Genomic DNA, 17,242 nt, shown 5'->3' on the forward strand with positions numbered 1-17,242 from the left:
AGATATTGAACAGAACCAGACCCAGAACTGATTCCTGTGGGACACCACTTATTACAACCTTCTAGCATGACTGTGAACCACTAATAAGTACTGTCTCAGAATGTTTTTCCAACCAGTTTTGCACTGACCTTTTAGTAGCGCCATCTAGTTGAATTTCCTTAGTTTATGAGAAGGCCATGCGAGACAGTATCAAAAGCTTTACTAAAGTCAAGGTATATCACGTCTACTGCTTCCCGGCATCCACAAGGCTTGTTACCCTGTCAAAGAAAGCTATCAGGTTGGTTTGACACAATTTGTTCTTGATAAATCCATGCCGACTGTTATTTTCTCACCTTATTATCTTCTAGATGTTTTCAAATCGATTGCTTAATTATTTGCTCCATTATCTTTCTGGGTACAGAAGTTAAGATGACTGGTCTGTAATTCCCCATGTTGTCCTTATTTCCATTTTTTGTAGATGGGCACTATATTTGCCCTTTTCCAGTCTTCAGGAATCTCTCCTGCCTTCCATGACTTTTTGAGAATAATTGCTGATGGCTCAGATATCTCCTCAGTCAACTCCTTGAGTATTCTAGGATGTATTTCATCAGGTCCTGGCTGACTTAAAGACATCTAACTAATCTAAGTAATTTTTAACTTGTTCTTTCCTTATTTTAGCCTCTAATCTTACCTCATTTTCACAGGTTTCAGAGTAGCAGCTGTGTTAGTCTGTATCCGCAAAAAGAAAAGGAGTACTTGTGGCACCTTAGAGACTAACAAATTTATTTGAGCATAAGCTATCATGAGCTACAGCTCACTTCATCGGATGCATTCAGTGGAAAATACAGTGGGGAGATTTATATGCACAGAGAACATGAAACAATGGGTGTTACCATATACTCTGTAACAAGAGTAATCAGGTAAGGTGAGCTATTACCAGCAGGAGAGCGGGGGGTGGGTGGGAAACCTTTTGTAGTGATAATCAAGGTGGGCCATTTCCAGCAGTTGACAAGAATGTCTGAGGAATAGTGTGGGGGGGAATAAACATGGGGAAATAGTTTTACTTTGTGTAATGACCCATGCAGTCTTTATTCAAGCCTAAGTTAATTGTATTGAGTTTGCAAATTAATTCCAATTCAGCAGTCTCTTGTTGGAGTTTGTTTTTGACGTTTTTTTTTTTTTTGAAGAATTGCCACTTTTAGGTCTGTTTGAGTGACCAAAGAGGTTGAAGTGTTCTCCGACTGGTTTTTGAATGTTATAATTCTTGACGTCTGATTTGTGTCCATTTATTCTTTTATGTAGAGACTGTCCAGTTTTGCCAATGTACATGGCAGAGGGGCATTGCTGGCACATATCACATTGGTAGATGTAGGCATGCAGGTAGGCATAGCAGTCAGTAGGTTTCCGATATAGGGTGGTGTTTATGTGACCATCGCTTATTAGCACCGTAGTGTCCAGGAAGTGGATCTCTTGTGTGGACTGGTCCAGGCTGAGGTTGATGGTGGGATGGAAATCATTGAAATCATGGTGGAATTCCTCAAAGGCTTCTTTTCCATGGGTCCAGATGATGGGTCATTACACAGTAAAACTATTTCCCCATGTTTATTCCCCCCCGGCCCCACTACCACTATTCCTCAGACGTTCTTGTCAACTGCTGGAAATGGCCTACCTTGATTATCACTACAAAAGGTCCCCCACCCTGCTCTCCTGCTGGTAATAGCTCATCTTACCTGATCACTCTCATTACAGAAACCCATTGTTTCATGTTCTCTGTGTAAATAAATTTCCCCACTGTATTTTCCACTGAATGCATCCAATGAAGTGAGCTTTAGCTCACGAAAGCTTATGCCCAAATAAATTTGTTAGTCTCTAAGGTGCCACAAGTACTCCTTTTCTTTTCGCTCATTTTCACTGGCATTCACTATGTTAGATGGCCAATTACCACCAACCTTCTTGATGAAAATTGAATCAAAGAAATAATTAAGCACCTCTGCCATTTCCACATTTTCTGTTATTGTTTTTCCTCCCTCATTGAGTAATGGGCCTATCCTGTCCTTGGTCTTCTAGTTGCTTCTAATGTATTTGTAGAATGTTTACTCGTTACCCTTTATGTCTCTAGCTAGTTTGATATTATTTTATGCCTTGGCATTTCTAATTTTTGTCCCTGCATACTTGTATTATTTGTTTATATTCATCCTTTGTAATTTGACCTAGTGTCCACTTTTTGTAGGACTCTTCTTTGATTTTTAGATCATTGAAGATCTCCTGGTTAAGCCAGGGTGGACTCTTGCCATACTTCCGATCTTTCCTACACAGTGGGATAGTTTGGCCTTAATAATGTCTCTTTGAAAAACTGCCATCTCTCTTCAATTGTTTTTCCCCTTAGACATGCTTCCCATGAGATCTTACCTACCAGCTCCCTGAGTTTGCTAAAGTCTTGAAATCCATGTCTTTATTTTGCTGTTCTCCCTCTCCTACCATTCCTTAGAATCATGAACTCCACCATTTCATGATCACTTTCACCCAAACTGCCTAACACTTTCAAATTCTCAACCAGTTCCTCCCTATTTGTCAAAATCAGATTTAGAACAGCCTCTCTCCTAGTAGCTTTCTCTACCTTCTGAAATAAAAAATTGTCTCCAATACATTCCAAGAACTTGCTGGATAATCTGTGCCCGGCTGTTTTATTTTCCCAGCAAATGTCTCGGTAGTTGAAGTCCCCCAACACCACCAAGTCCTGTGCTTTGGATGATTTTGTTAGTTGTTTAAAAAAAATTACTTCTGACATGATAGTCTGGTTCTGTCAATAAGACACTGTAAAGCTTCAGGGATTTCTGTAACTAACCAACCTTTATTCCATATACCTGAGACATTACAAACAGTGCTGCAGATGTGACTGCTTCTTTATATTTTGTCACTGGGATCTGCCCTCTAACCTGTTGCATAACAGAACGCCACTAGCCATCACCTTCAGCCCCCAACTAAAACCTCTTCAACGCATCATCAAGGATCTACAACCTACCCTGAAGGACAACCCATCACTCTCACAGATCTCGGGAGACAGGCCAGTCCTTGCTTACAGACAGCCCCCCAATCTGAAGCAAATACTCACCAGCAACCACACACCACACAACAGAACCACTAACCCAGGAACCTATCCTTGCAACAAAGCCTGTTGCCAACTCTGTCCACATATCTATTCAGGGGATACCATCATAGGGCCTAATCACATCAGCCACACTATCAGAGGCTCGTTCACCTGCGCATCTACCAATGTGATGTATGCCATCATGTGCCAGCAATGCCCCTCTGCCATGTACATTGGCCAAACTGGACAGTCTCTACGTAAAAGAATGAATGGACACAAATCAGACGTCAAGAATTATAACATTCAAAAACCAGTTGGAGAACACTTCAATCTCTCTGGTCACTCGATCACAGACCTAAGAGTGGCTATCCTTCAACAAAAAAGCTTCAAAAACAGACTCCAACGAGAGACTGCTGAATTGGAATTAATTTGCAAACTGGATACAATTAACTTAGGCTTGAATAGAGACTGGGAATGGATGAGTCATTACACAAAGTAAAACTATTTCCCCATGGTATTTCTCCCCCCAACCCCACCCCCCCACTGTTCCTCAGATATTCTTGGTAACTGCTGGAATTAGCCTACCTTGCTTTTCACCATGAAAGGTTTTCCTTCTTTCCCCCCCCTGCTGCTCGTGGTGGCTTATCTTAAGTGATCACTCTCCTTACAGCGTGTATGATAAACCCATTGTTTCATGTTCTCTGTGTGTGTGTGTATATAAATCTCTCCTCTGTTTTTTCCAACAAATGCATCCGATGAAGTGAGCTGTAGCTCACGAAAGCTTATGCTCTAATAAATTTGTTAGTCTCTAAGCTGCCACAAGTACTCCTTTTCTTTTTGTGAATACAGACTAACACGGCTGCTACTCTGAAACCTAGTCTACATCCTGTTATACAAGATGTTGCACAGCCAAGGCCCTAAAATGTTCTAGCTGCAGCTCCCTTTTGTGGGTGTGAATCTGTCCCTCATAACGCCATCTACTCCTACTAAAATTCACACACCAGTCAATAAAATCTCATGATCGGTTATATCAAAGGCAGATAAGAGATGTAACAATATGAGCATAGAGACCTGATCTCCATATGTAATTAGGAAAAGATCATGTACCACTCCAGTCTCAGAAAATAATCTTGCTATTTTGATGCACATGTTCAACATCTCCAGATTGGACTGCTGTCCTCCCTACTCAATGCTGCCCATCCAGGCCAGACAGAGACAGATTGTACAGTGCAGAGCAAATACCCTGTCGAATGGAACCAGCTGTCCAGAGTACATTGGAGTAATGTTCTTGTCAAGGTTCCTTCCCCACTCTGAACTCTAGGGTACAGATGTGAGGACCTGCATGAAAACCCCCTAAGTTTATTTTTACCAGCTTAGGTTAAAACTTCCGCAAGGTACAAACTATTTTACCTTTTGCCCTTGGACATTATTGCTGCCACCACGAAGCGTCTAACAAATATATAACAGGGAAAGAGCCTGCTTGGAAACGTCTTTCCCCCCAAAATCCTCCCAAACCCTACACCCCCTTTCCTGGGGAAGGCTTGATAAAAATCCTCACCAATTTGCATAAGTGAACACAGACCCAAAACCCTTGGGATCTTAAGAACAATGAAAAAACAATCAGGCTCTTAGAAGAATTTTAATTGAAGAAAAAGTAAAAGAATCACCTCTGTAAGATCAGGATGGTAAATACCTTACAGGGTAATCAGATTCAAAACATAGAGAATCCCTCTAGACAAAATCTTAAGTTACAAAAAGACACAAAAACAGGAATATACATTCCATTCAGCACAACTTATTTTATCAGCCATTTAAACAAAACAGAATCTAACATATATCTAGCTAAATTACTTACTAAGTTCTAAGACTCCATTCCTTTTTCTGTTCCCAGCAAAAGCATCAAACAGACAGAGAGAACCTTTGTTTCTCCCCCCCCTCCAGCTTTGAAAGTATTTTGTCTCCTCATTGGTCATTTTGGTCAGGTGTCAGCAAGGTTATCCTAGCTTCTTACCTTTTACAGGTGAAAGGGTTTTCCTCTAGCCAGGAGGGATTTTAAAGGTGTTTACCCTTCCCTTTATATTTATGACTGTTCTACACTTTCTACTGATACTTCCTTCACTTCTAGGTCCCATTCATAATCTCTAAGGCACTCTGAGTTTTCAGCGTAGGTTATCTCTGACTCTGCTTGTTCACAATCCACTAAACAATTGTGCTGATTAGGGATATTTTCTTCTGTCTAGAGCCCCTGAAGAGGGTGCGACAACTAGCAGAAGCAGACAGAAAATGGAACTGTGTCTGAACTTTATTGAAGAACAAGATGACAGACTATAAACAGGGCCTTCATGCTGCAGGCTGCTTCTAACCAGAGAAACTTCTAGAGTAGAGATAGAAACAGGAAGGGAACAACATTTTTGAGTTCACATTAACTCTGTCTACTTCAGCAACTAATTAAAGTTAACACTGTTTTCACAGTGGCCTGGAAAGCTATCAGGAGGTGTAGGAATAAGAAGAATGGGAAGGAGAGGGAAGAAAAAAGGCATAAGAGGAAAAGAAATTCAAATTTAAGCAAGAGAGCCTTGTGAGAGCAAGAACAAAGTCTTTTAGGCTCAGATATTAAATGTTCAGAATTAGAGCTGAAATTCAGAATTCTCATCCCAGATCACAGAAAATTCTGACATTTCAAAATGGTTTTGATTCTGAAACAGGACAAAGTTGAAACTTCAAAACTTTTAATGGAACATAAATTCCAAAATAAAAATGGATTTTGAAATGTTTTATTTTGATATTTTCCAATCAAAACTAAACATTTTGACATGACTGAAATTGAAATGTTTAATTCCATTTGTTAAATTGACCCAAAAGTCAAGTCAGATCAATATTAAACTGCATTTCCCTACTGCAATACATTGTGGAAGTTTTAGTTTGGGCCCCCATTCTCTCATATAATCTAGGATCCCTGGTGGACTACATCTCCCACAAAGCAATGCTGACTGATGCATGCAACATAGCTGTGCACATGTTTGAAAATCTGGCTCAACAATTTCAGAATGGGAATATAATGAAAATTTATTCCAGAAGATACAGTTAGAATGATATTTAGAAAAGACATTGCTCTCCAAATATAATAATAAACCAGATCCTCAGCTGGTGTAAATTGTTGTGACTCACTGACCTTATGGGAGTTATGCTGATCTACACCCCCTAAAGTTCAGGCCCAATATGTTTAGATATTGTACATAGTGTAATAGATTTCCAAGGTCTAGGAAGGGATAATACTATTAGGCAAATCTGCCTATTAGTAATGGTAATTGGACACCCGAGTTTTCATTTATTAACCTGCATCACGTTTGTCTCCAAAGAGTAACTTATTAGCAAAGTGGTTTTGTGTTAATGCTCTCAAGTAACTATCCAGTAATTTGCCTATCATGTTTCAATAGCATACACTAGTGGTCAGATCATAACGTGAACTGAACATTTTCATATCCCAGTCATGTCCTCATGATATCTATAGTCAGATATGCTCATTTTTCTCATATTTACAGGGAAAGATATTGCTTCTATACTAGGGAAAGAGGGAAATGATGGTTATGGCAGTCTAGGTTCAGATGCCCTCCCTAAATACCCAAGAGTCGATACAGATAATTTAATAAGCTCCAAAACTCTATAGTAGTCACTGCACACACCCAAAAATGGAAACGGGGTCATAAGCAAGCTTAGTTTCAAGTAGAAAAATGTTATCTTAGGGCTCGATTCACTCTTCACTTGCACCAGCATAAATGCAAAATAATTTAATTGAACTACACTAGATTTAAAGTTGACGTGAGAAAGAAACAGAAACTTTATATAGTTTAGTAAAGTAAAATGTGCTAAATTATCCATCATTACTAATGATACGCTAAAAGAAAATGTTAACCTCAGTCATTGTATGGTTACAGTTTAAAACTCAACTGAGGAAGACATTTATCTTTTTCATCAGATACATAGGCACGGAAGGATAAACATACACTTAGGAGCTTGCATTATCACAAGAACACATCTGACTATATGTTGTCTGCTGTAATTGCTACTAACTTCACTTGCTCCCTCCTGTACACATTTCCACATTACTCTACTGCTTCAGATTGAGGTTACCCTATTGCAGGCTGAGGTTTAAAGAAGCAAAGAATACATTCACTATCTTCAATAAGCAAACAGTAACAAATTGATGGAATGGAGGACCTAGATATAATACTTTAATACATGTGGCACTGTGTATTATTTCATTTTCTGTTCTTTGAGCTTTTGCACTCCTTGGAATCTGCCTACTATTGGAGCAGCTGTCATTTATTGAGGCAGAGCTGACACAGCATGCCACAGAGAGTAGATACTCTGTTGACTTTACTTTGTTATTTCTTGTTTCTTTTAATCTAATATAGATTCATAGATAGATTCATAGATACTAAGGTCAGAAGGGACCATTCTGATCATCCAGTCCGACCTCCTGCACAGCGCAGGCCACAGAATCTCACCCACCCACTCCTATGAAAAACCTCAGCTATGTCTGAGCTATTGAAGTCCTTAAATCATGGTTTAAAGACTTCAAGGAGCAGAGAAGCCTCCCTCAAGTCAACCATGCCGCATGCTACAGAGGAAGGCGAAAAACCTCCAGGGCCTCTCCAATCTGCCCTGGACGAAAATTCCTTTCCAACCCTAAATATGGCAATCAGCTAAACCCTGAGCATATGGGCAAGATTCACCAGCCAGATACTACAGAAAATTCTTTCCTGGGTAACTCAGATCCCATCCATCTAATATCCCATCTCAGGGGATTTGGCCTATTTACCCTGAATATTTAAAGATCAATTACTTACCAAAATCCCATTATCCCATCATACCATCTCCTCCATAAACTTATCAAGTAGAATCTTAAAACCAGATAGATCTTTTGCCCCCACTGCTTCCCTTGGAAGTCTATTCCAAAACTTCACTCCTTTGATGGTTAAAAACCTTCGTCTGATTTCAAGTCTAAACTTCCTGGTGGCCAGTTTATACCCATTTGTTCTTGTGTCCACATTGGTGCTGAGCTTAAATAATTCCTCTCCCTCTCCTGTATTTATCCCTCTGATATATTTATAGAGAGCAATCATATCTCCCCTCAACCTTCTTTTAGTTAGGCTAAACAAGCCAAGCTCCTTAAGTCTCCTTTCATAAGACAAGTTTTCCATTCCTCGGATCATCCTAGTAGCCCTTCTCTGTACCTGCTCCAGTTTGAATTCATCCTTTTTAAACATGGGAGACCAGAACTGCACACAGTATTCTAGGTGAGGTCTCACCAGTGCCTTGTGAGGTACTAAAACCTCACGGTACTAAAACCTCCTTATCCCTACTGGAAATGCCTCTCCTGATGCATCCCAAAACCGCATTAGCTTTTTTCACAGCCATATCACATTGGCAGCTCATAGTCATCCTATGATCAACCAATACTCCAAGGTCCTTCTCCTCTTCCGTTACTTCTAATTGATGTGTCCCCAACTTATAACTAAAATTCTTGTTATTAATCCCTAAGTGCATAACCTTACACTTCTCACTATTAAATTTCATCCTATTACTATTACTCCAGTTTACAAGGTCATCCAGATCCTCCTGTATAATATCCCGATCCTTCTCCGAATTGGCAATACCTCCCAGCTTTGTATCATCTGCAAACTTTATTAGCACAGTCCCACTTTTTGTGCCAAGGTCAGTAATAAAAAGATTAAATAAGATTGGTCCCAAAACCGATCCCTGAGGAACTCCACTGGTAACCTCCCTCCAACCTGACAGTTCGCCTTTCAGTAGGACCCGTTGCAGTCTCCCCTTTAACCAATTCCTTATCCATCTTTTGATGTTCATATTGATCCCCATCTTCTCCAATTTAACTAATAATTCCCCATGTGGCACGGTATCAAATGCCTTACTAAAATCTAGGTAAATTAGATCCACTGCATTTCCTTTATCTAAAAAATCTGTTTATCCTTTTCAAAAAAGGAGATTAGGTTGGTTTGGCACGATCTACCTTTTGTAAAACCATGTTGTATTTTGTCCCATTTACCATTGACTTCAATGTCCTTAACTAATTTCTCCTTCAAAATTTTTTCCAGGACCTTGCATACTACAGATGTCAAACTAACTGGCCTGTAGTTACCCGGATCACTTTTTTTTCCTTTCTTAAAAATAGGAACTATATTAACAATTCTCCAATCGTTCGATACTACTCCTGAGTTTACAGATTCATTAAAAATTCTTGCTAATGGGCTTGCAATTTCATGTGCCAATTCCTTTAATATTCGTGGAAGAAAATTATCTGGGGCCCCCGATTTAGTCCCATTAAGCTGTTTCAGTTTCGCTTCTTCCTCAGATATGGTAATATCTACCTCTATATCCTCATTCCCATTTATCACGCTACCATTATCCCTAAGATCCTCTTTAGCCTTATTAAAGACTGAGGCAAAGTATTTGTTTAGATATTGGGCCATGCCTAGATTATCTTTAACCTCCACTCCATCCTCAGTGTTAAGCGGCCCCACTTCTTCTTTCTTAGTTTTCTTCTTATTTATATGGCTATAGAACCTTTTACTATTGGTTTTAATTCCCTTTGCAAGGTCCAACTCTACTCGACTTTTAGCCTGTCTCACTTTATCCCTACATGTTCTGACCTCAATTAGGTAGCTTTCCTTGCTGATCCCTCCCATCTTCCACTCCCTGTATGCTTTCTGCTTCTTCTTAATCACCTCTCTAAGATGCTTGCTCATCCAGCTTGGTCTACAACTCCTTCCTATGAATTTTTTCCCCTTTCTTGGGATACAGGCTTCCGATAGCTTCTGCAGCTTTGATTTAAAGTAATCCCAGGCCTCCTCTACCTTTAGATCCATAAGTTCTTCAGTCCAATCCACTTCCCTAACTAATTTCCTTAATTTTTGAAAGTCAGCCCTTTTGAAATCAAAAACCCTAGTTGCAGATTTATTTTTGTTAATCCTTCCATTTAGTTTGAACTGAATTAGCTCATGATCACTTGAGCCAAGATTGTCCCCTACAACCATTTCTTCTATGAGGTCCTCGCTACTCACCAAAATTAAATCTAAAATGGCATCCCCTCTAATCGGTTCAGCAACTACTTGATGAAGAAATCCATCAGCTATCGCATCTAGGAAAATCTGAGCCCTATTATTATTACTAGCACTGGTCCTCCAGTCTGTATCTGGGAAGTTAAAGTCTCCCATGATCACACAGTTTCCATTAGTATTTACTTTATTAAAGACGTTAAAAAAGGCTCTATCCATATCCAAATTAGATCCCGGAGGTCTATAGCACACCCCAAGCACTATCATAGGAGAGGCTTTACTAGTTTTCTTCCCCAATGTAATTTTTGCTGAGACGGACTCTGTTTTATCCATTGCATCGCTTCTTATTTCTTTACATTCTACCTCATCAGTGATGTACAATGCTACTCCACCCCCTTTACCTTTGTTTCTGTCTTTCCTAAACAGCACATACCCTTCAATACCTGTAGTCCAGTCATGACTACTATTCCACCATGTTTCTGTTATCCCTATAATATCTGGTTTCACTTCCTGCACCAGTAGCTCTAGTTCCTCCATTTTGTTACCTAGGCTCCTCACATTGGTGTATAAACATCTTAATTTTTGCTGTTTGGCCTCGCTCACATTTTGTACCCTATTAGGCACAGTCATTCTACAGCCAGTATAACCTATTAGGCTAGTATCCACACCGCCCTCGCTCCTTATATACATTCTCCTACCCACGGCTGTATCCTTTCTTACTTCGTCTTCTTCCCTCTCAATGCTAAAATCTGGCGTGGAGATTTCCTGGACATCTCCCATCCATCTCCCCCTAATTCCTAGTTTAAAGCTCTCTTTATCAGTTGTGCCAGCCTTGATCCTAGAAGTCTATTTCCTTCCCTACTCAGATGAAGTCCATCCCGAGAGAACTGTCCTCTATCCATGAATGCCTCCCAGTGGCCATACATCCCAAAGCCCTCCTTATAGCACCACTGCCTAAGCCATCTGTTGACAGTCATAATCTTGTCACACCTTTGTTGCCCTTCTCTAGGAACAGGAAGGATCCCACTAAAGATCACCTGAGCCTCAATTTCCTTAAGCGTCTTCCCCAGCCTAGCATAGTCTCCCTTAATACTTTCCAGCGAGAATCTAGCCGTATCATTTGTTCCCACATGAAGGATAATTAGGGGATTCTTTCCCGCTCCCTTTAGGATCCTTTTCAACCTCAGGTCTACATCCCGTATCTTAGCACCCGGAAGACAGCATACCCTTCTATTCTCTGGATCTGTTCTAGTTACAGACCTGTCTATTCTTCTCACTAAAGAGTCCCCGATCACATAGACCTGCCTTTTCCTGGTGACAGTGCAGAAGATATATTATTCTGATGGAAAAGATGTGGTTGCTCTTTCTGGAAAGAAAAAAAAATACAGACCTTTGTTTCATAGTCAACTCTGCTTTTCATTGATCTGGTAGACGTTTGTTAGGTGACTAAGTAGGGCTGGTTCCTTTATAGTGGGCTTGAGAGTCAGGTCTTTGGCTTCATAACTTTCTAATTACTCTGACAATTTAGCAAAAATTATTATTCATATGAACATTTGATACAGGGTGTGTTATTCATCATTTGTTATTGTAATGTTTTATAATGTTCAATCATCCATTCAGGAAGCAGAAACAATGTTGTATGCCTTGCGTGAACAATCACACATAAATAATGAATTCCTAATATTAGAGAAAGCAGTTCACAAAAAAACCAAAAGGCTGGAAATCATCCATCTTCAGTATTTGGCACATGCTTACATTTAATGAATACATTCACACAAAGCAGGACTGGTTCATGAATATTTGATACTCCCAAAAGGTGCTTAAGTTTGTAAGGAACATAAATCAAGTGGTATAGTGAGACCAGTTTTACCGGTTGCCACACCTTTTAATGTGGAGTCCATTGTTTTCTATAAAGCATCAACATTCAAACTTCCCTTCACAAAAGGCACTGTATATTCTATCATACTACTTGAGATCGACTGACAATATTCTGGGAAAACCTTATGGAATTAAGATAAAGTTTATTACCTTACTGAATTAGATTTACTACATTTGGGGTCCACTGTATTAAAATGCAATTGTGTATGTGTTGTTGTGGAACTGTATGTAACTTCTCTAAGAGGGGAGAGATGCTAATGTCATTCCTCTGGTTGAAGTCACCTCATGGAGAAGTTTTCATATACTAGTTCAAACTGGATTCTTCCTGGATCGAGAGACAAAGAAAGGACTTTTGGATAAATAGCCTGGTTTTACACTTTCTCAGGGTCTTCTTCCTCATCCAGAAAATGAATAGAACCCCTGGTCCATAGAGGGCCCCAATCCTTAGGGAAGGGTTGGAAGGACTAGGCCTACTGGGGCCCCAGAAGAATTCTCATTCTGAGCTGCAATGTACTTGAACTCAAGGAAACTCCTTGGGTGGAGTGCTGAAGGACAGCTCCTACTAAAGCTTATGTTAGGGTTCGGGTGATCTCTGACAAGCTTAATAGCATGTGTGTACCTTCTTTTATTGATTTTTAATAGGATTTCTCTGTAGTGCTTTACCTTAAGAATAAAATAGGTTTGCTATAACTGTGGGAAGTCACACTATTAACAGTTTCTGAAGAGAAAGCAAGCAGGCCTGCTTGAGCATCCTGTCTCTGTTGAGAATAACAGTGAAGGCAGGGAACTGTTCAGTCTGGAGATACACATCTCTGTTCTTCTGATCAAGGTGTCTCCACTCAAGAGAGGTGACAGCCACGGGAACCAGAAGCCTTATATATATTTATGTAATATGTTATAGGTTATTGAGGCCTGGTATGAATGACGTGTGCTTGACATGAATACATGTGTTACAAGTTAGCAACCTAAGCAAGAACTTAAGGGTAAGAACTATTATAATTATTTGTGCAAAAACAAATGTTATGTTCGGAAAAAAATATCAGCAAAAAAGAAAACACGAGTTTGACTGATATAAAATCATATAAGAATGGGAGGAAATGGTATGCCTTAAATCATGGCAGCCCAACCAAGATTGTCTCTTTGAAATTGTGTGGGTAGAAGGCCTAGTAAACAAAGGCAAAGAAGCAATGATGTGACAACATGAACTATAAATGATTGCCAGAATGATTTCTGCAAATGAAAGTTGTTTATTAATCCAAAGTCCTGTGTGGAGATAAATGTGGTTTTCGCCAGCTCCCCGCATTTTATTATCTTATGATCAAAAGGAATCTCAACTGACCATCAGGATCATTCCGACCTTTGTACTCTGGTATAGTATTTTTGGGGTATGAATGTGGAGTGAAGAAGGTTTGTTTTGTAATCAATAAAGAGCATTTAGAGTATTATATACCAACACTGTGTCTGGTATCTGCTTGCTCCCCATCCCATAGGGCAGTGTTCTTCATTGCAAGGCCCACAAGTAAGTGGCGGCTCCCATCGACCCTTACTGCAGCTCCCTGTCGATCACCATCTCCAGTGCACCTGGAATCCTGGGGGCAGCAGAGGTCTCTGCGCGCTGCTCCTGCCTGCAAGCACCGCCCCCTACATCTCCCATTGGCTGGAAACAGGAAACTGCGGCTAGTGGGAGTTGCGGTGATGGTGCCTGCAGAGAGGGGCAGCATGCAGAGCCAAGTCCCCTGCCCCCACCCGGCCAATGGGAGCTGCAGGAGTGGTGCTTGGGGCAGGGGCAGCGTGCAGAGTGGAGGCCCCGGCAGATCCTATACATAGGAGCCAGAGGGGGGGTCTTGGCTACTTCTGGGAGCCGCATGGAGTGGCCCTCTACTCTTCTCCCTGTCTGGAGTGCCGGAGTGGGGAAAGCCCCAGACCCCACTCCCCAGTAGGAGCTTTAGGGCCAGATTAAAATAGCTGGTGGGCTGCATCCGGTCCATGGGCTGTAGTTTGCCCACCCCTGTTCTACAACATCACCAGTATTAGATCCAACAAACTACTTTCAAAGACCATATAGGTTGCAAAGTCAAGTACTCAAAAGTTGGGGAATTCCAGATTTACAGTTTTTTGTGCAACCTTAATGCAATCCTTTTATGCCTATGGATTGTGATACAGCCTTTAATTTTATGATCAAACTAATTTTTTCAACAGGATCCCTGCCTCATTTAATGGACAGGATAGGTAATATTATAAAGGAATGAATCAGAGTCTATAAGACCCCTTCATCATTTGTAGTATAGTAAATGAGGAATAGTACTGCAGAAAGAGAAAGGATGGCCTCATTGCACAGACAAGACAATATTACCTGGTTCTCTCTATCTATTTGAACTAATCCTCACATTTTACTCTGGTCTGCTCACACTTTCCACAGCCTATTCCTCCCCTACTTCAAGAACCCAGACCTTGGACTACATGTAGAGGCCTATCTGAGGCTTGGAGAGAGCATGGAATGAGGGATGGCTTTTAGACAGAAGGCATTTGGGTTAGATCTACACTGGAGAGTCTTCTGCACACTCAGATCTTGAAGGAAAATTTGAGTCTGTGACAGGGTGGGACTCACCATTGCATCCTTGATGGATGTCCCTCAGATCAGCTCTGCTAGCCAGTACACCCTCTTCTGGTGGTGTCTTGCCACCGTCACTTCTGCTCCAGGGACCCACTCACTCCCAGGACTGCATCCTCCTCCTCATGACACAGCCCTCAGACTGCACCACACTCTGTGCTCCCCAACTTCCAGGGGATTGTCACAGTCCCTTAGTCCAGCCACTTCCTCAATGGCAAGGTGGGGACAGAGGTGGGACCCAAGCCTTCCCACTATTCTGGGTCCTGGCAGAGGGACCCTGTAGATGGCCACTGCTTGCAGCACCCACTCCAACTCCTCAATAGATTTCCCTGGGCCACTTCCCTGCAGCCCCAGCACCCTTTTTGCCCTTACTTCAGGGCCTCAACCTGCAGATCCCTGCAGCCCCCAGGAGCTGCCTTTAGTTCCCAGATCTCAGCCAGCAGCACTGCTCTTGCCAGGTGCTTACTGCCTGAAAGGCAGCCAGTCCACCTCCCTCCTCAAGCTCCAGGGAATGACCAAAGCTGCTATGTTCTGCAGCCCTTCTTATGTGGGCCAGCACGGCCCTGACTGGCTGCGACTCACAGCCCCTCTCTGATTGGCTGCCTCCTGTGCAGTCTCTCATGGGCACTATTGACCCCTTAGAGCCCAGTGTGGTGCAGGTGCCCCATCACAGAGTGATAAATTGTTTTATTTTTAAAAAGCTACGCTGACATCTAAATCAAGGAGAGTTGGCTTTACATACAGTATCTCATCTTCAAAAGTTGGCTATCTAGAATCTATAAAGGGATTGGGAAAAATCAAACTACTGAGCAGGATAGTGACATTATTTCTTAGTTCTACACAGAGTTAGTGAAAGCAATGCAATTAAATAACTCTAAAGCTTGTAAAATAGTGGGTTTATAAGATATCACAGATACTAAAATGCAATTTCTCTTTTATAAGGTGTTTTCCATCACACATTCGGTATCTCAAAATATTGTGTAGTAAAGATAACAGTAAACTAAACACATGGAAGCCATGAATGATTGCATTGATAAAGTTTAATTAAGTTATTATAGTGTGGGAAAGTCTTTGAAAACAGCTATGAGACTGTGGATGTTCAGTCATGGATTGAAAAGTAAAACAGATCTTTAATCATGACTCTTTCTCATTCAGTAAAACCAGATATTTTGAGAGGATATTTTACACTCACACACCCTTTCACTTTGTGATTTAGGAAAAAGGATACATTCTGATGATAAATTAATTAAGCCTGTACAATCATAGATAGTGAGTGGATGTGAGGTACGTAAATCACTGTAATGTCTAGAATTTAGACCATTTCCAAAGCCAATACATTTTGTTTGTTTGCTTTTTAAAGATGGATGCCATAGCAGCATTTTATAGGTAAGCAATGCAGACATAAGAGATCTGAAGTAAATTATAAAAGAGAAAGTAAATTCCAACAAATGAAAAAGTAATACAGTAGTCTCTGGCCTAGATAAGATATAACACAGTAACTGTTCTAACATTTGTTAAAGTGAGATATGGAAAGACTCCTGCAATATATTCTAGGAGACACTAGGCTACATTATTAATACAACATCAGAAAAGATAGCTCAGATTAGAAGGTAACTTCCATTTCTCTGCAGACTTACAATTAATCTTCAGGTAATCAGAAAACAATACCTAGAACAGTAATACCATTTGGGGGATGGCAGATGTCAGTGACTAATCATCCACTTTTCATTTGCTCCTCTCCTGGAACTCTAAATTCAGTTTATTTATTTATATATAGTAAAATACCTCAAGGAGATAATAGTTTTGAACCATCAACATTGTGTTGTCAGGCAAGAAGACAGCTTTGTGATATTTTCATTGCAAAAGATAGAAGAAGAAAAGGGGTCTTAATCCCTTAATTCCTGAAATCATTTTTTTAAAAAGATGAGCTCTCCATCAAGATTCAGACTTGGCTCTTGGATGAAGTAGTGGTCTGGGAAGGGTAGCAGGAATAGACCGTGAGGAAAGGGTAGGGACGAAGCAGCCATGAGGATTTGGGAAAGTGGGGTGGAATGTAAACTGAAGAATGTCTGAAGGAGCAGCTAGAAGTCAGGAGAGGTTAGGTGGAGTGAGTGTGTAGCAGGGTTGATGGAATAGGGGCAAGGTTCTGTATTGTTAGGAGGTAGAAGGAGATGGTCTCTTGGAGTAGGAAGTGGTGGGGGACAGAATGGAGCCAGAGCTGCAGGGGAGAGTCATATTCAAACTCAGTCTTCAATAGTCTTTTGAAGATCATCTGGGTAAAATCCTGTGGGTTCCAGGCTTTGTACATTCAAACAGGAGAGAGCTCCACGACAGCTTGACCAAATCTGAGGGATCAGCTTCACACTACTCCTTAGCATCACTGACATATATGTTGGTAGTTGGTCTGGAATCTAAGGAAAAGGTGGTGTTGAGCAGCCATGGGGTGCTCTATGACCATTGCTGATGACAGCACCTGCCTAAAAGCTTAAATTTGGGGCAGGATACAAGCTAGGAGGATTCAACATCTTTGAGGGGAATGACTTGTGTCTCTATTCCTCACAGATATGTTTATGTTTACATCAAAGACTATTTTAATTCTAAAGATTC

This window comes from Dermochelys coriacea, chromosome 2 (genome assembly GCF_009764565.3).
Source record: "Dermochelys coriacea isolate rDerCor1 chromosome 2, rDerCor1.pri.v4, whole genome shotgun sequence".
Taxonomy (NCBI): Eukaryota; Metazoa; Chordata; order Testudines; family Dermochelyidae; genus Dermochelys; species Dermochelys coriacea.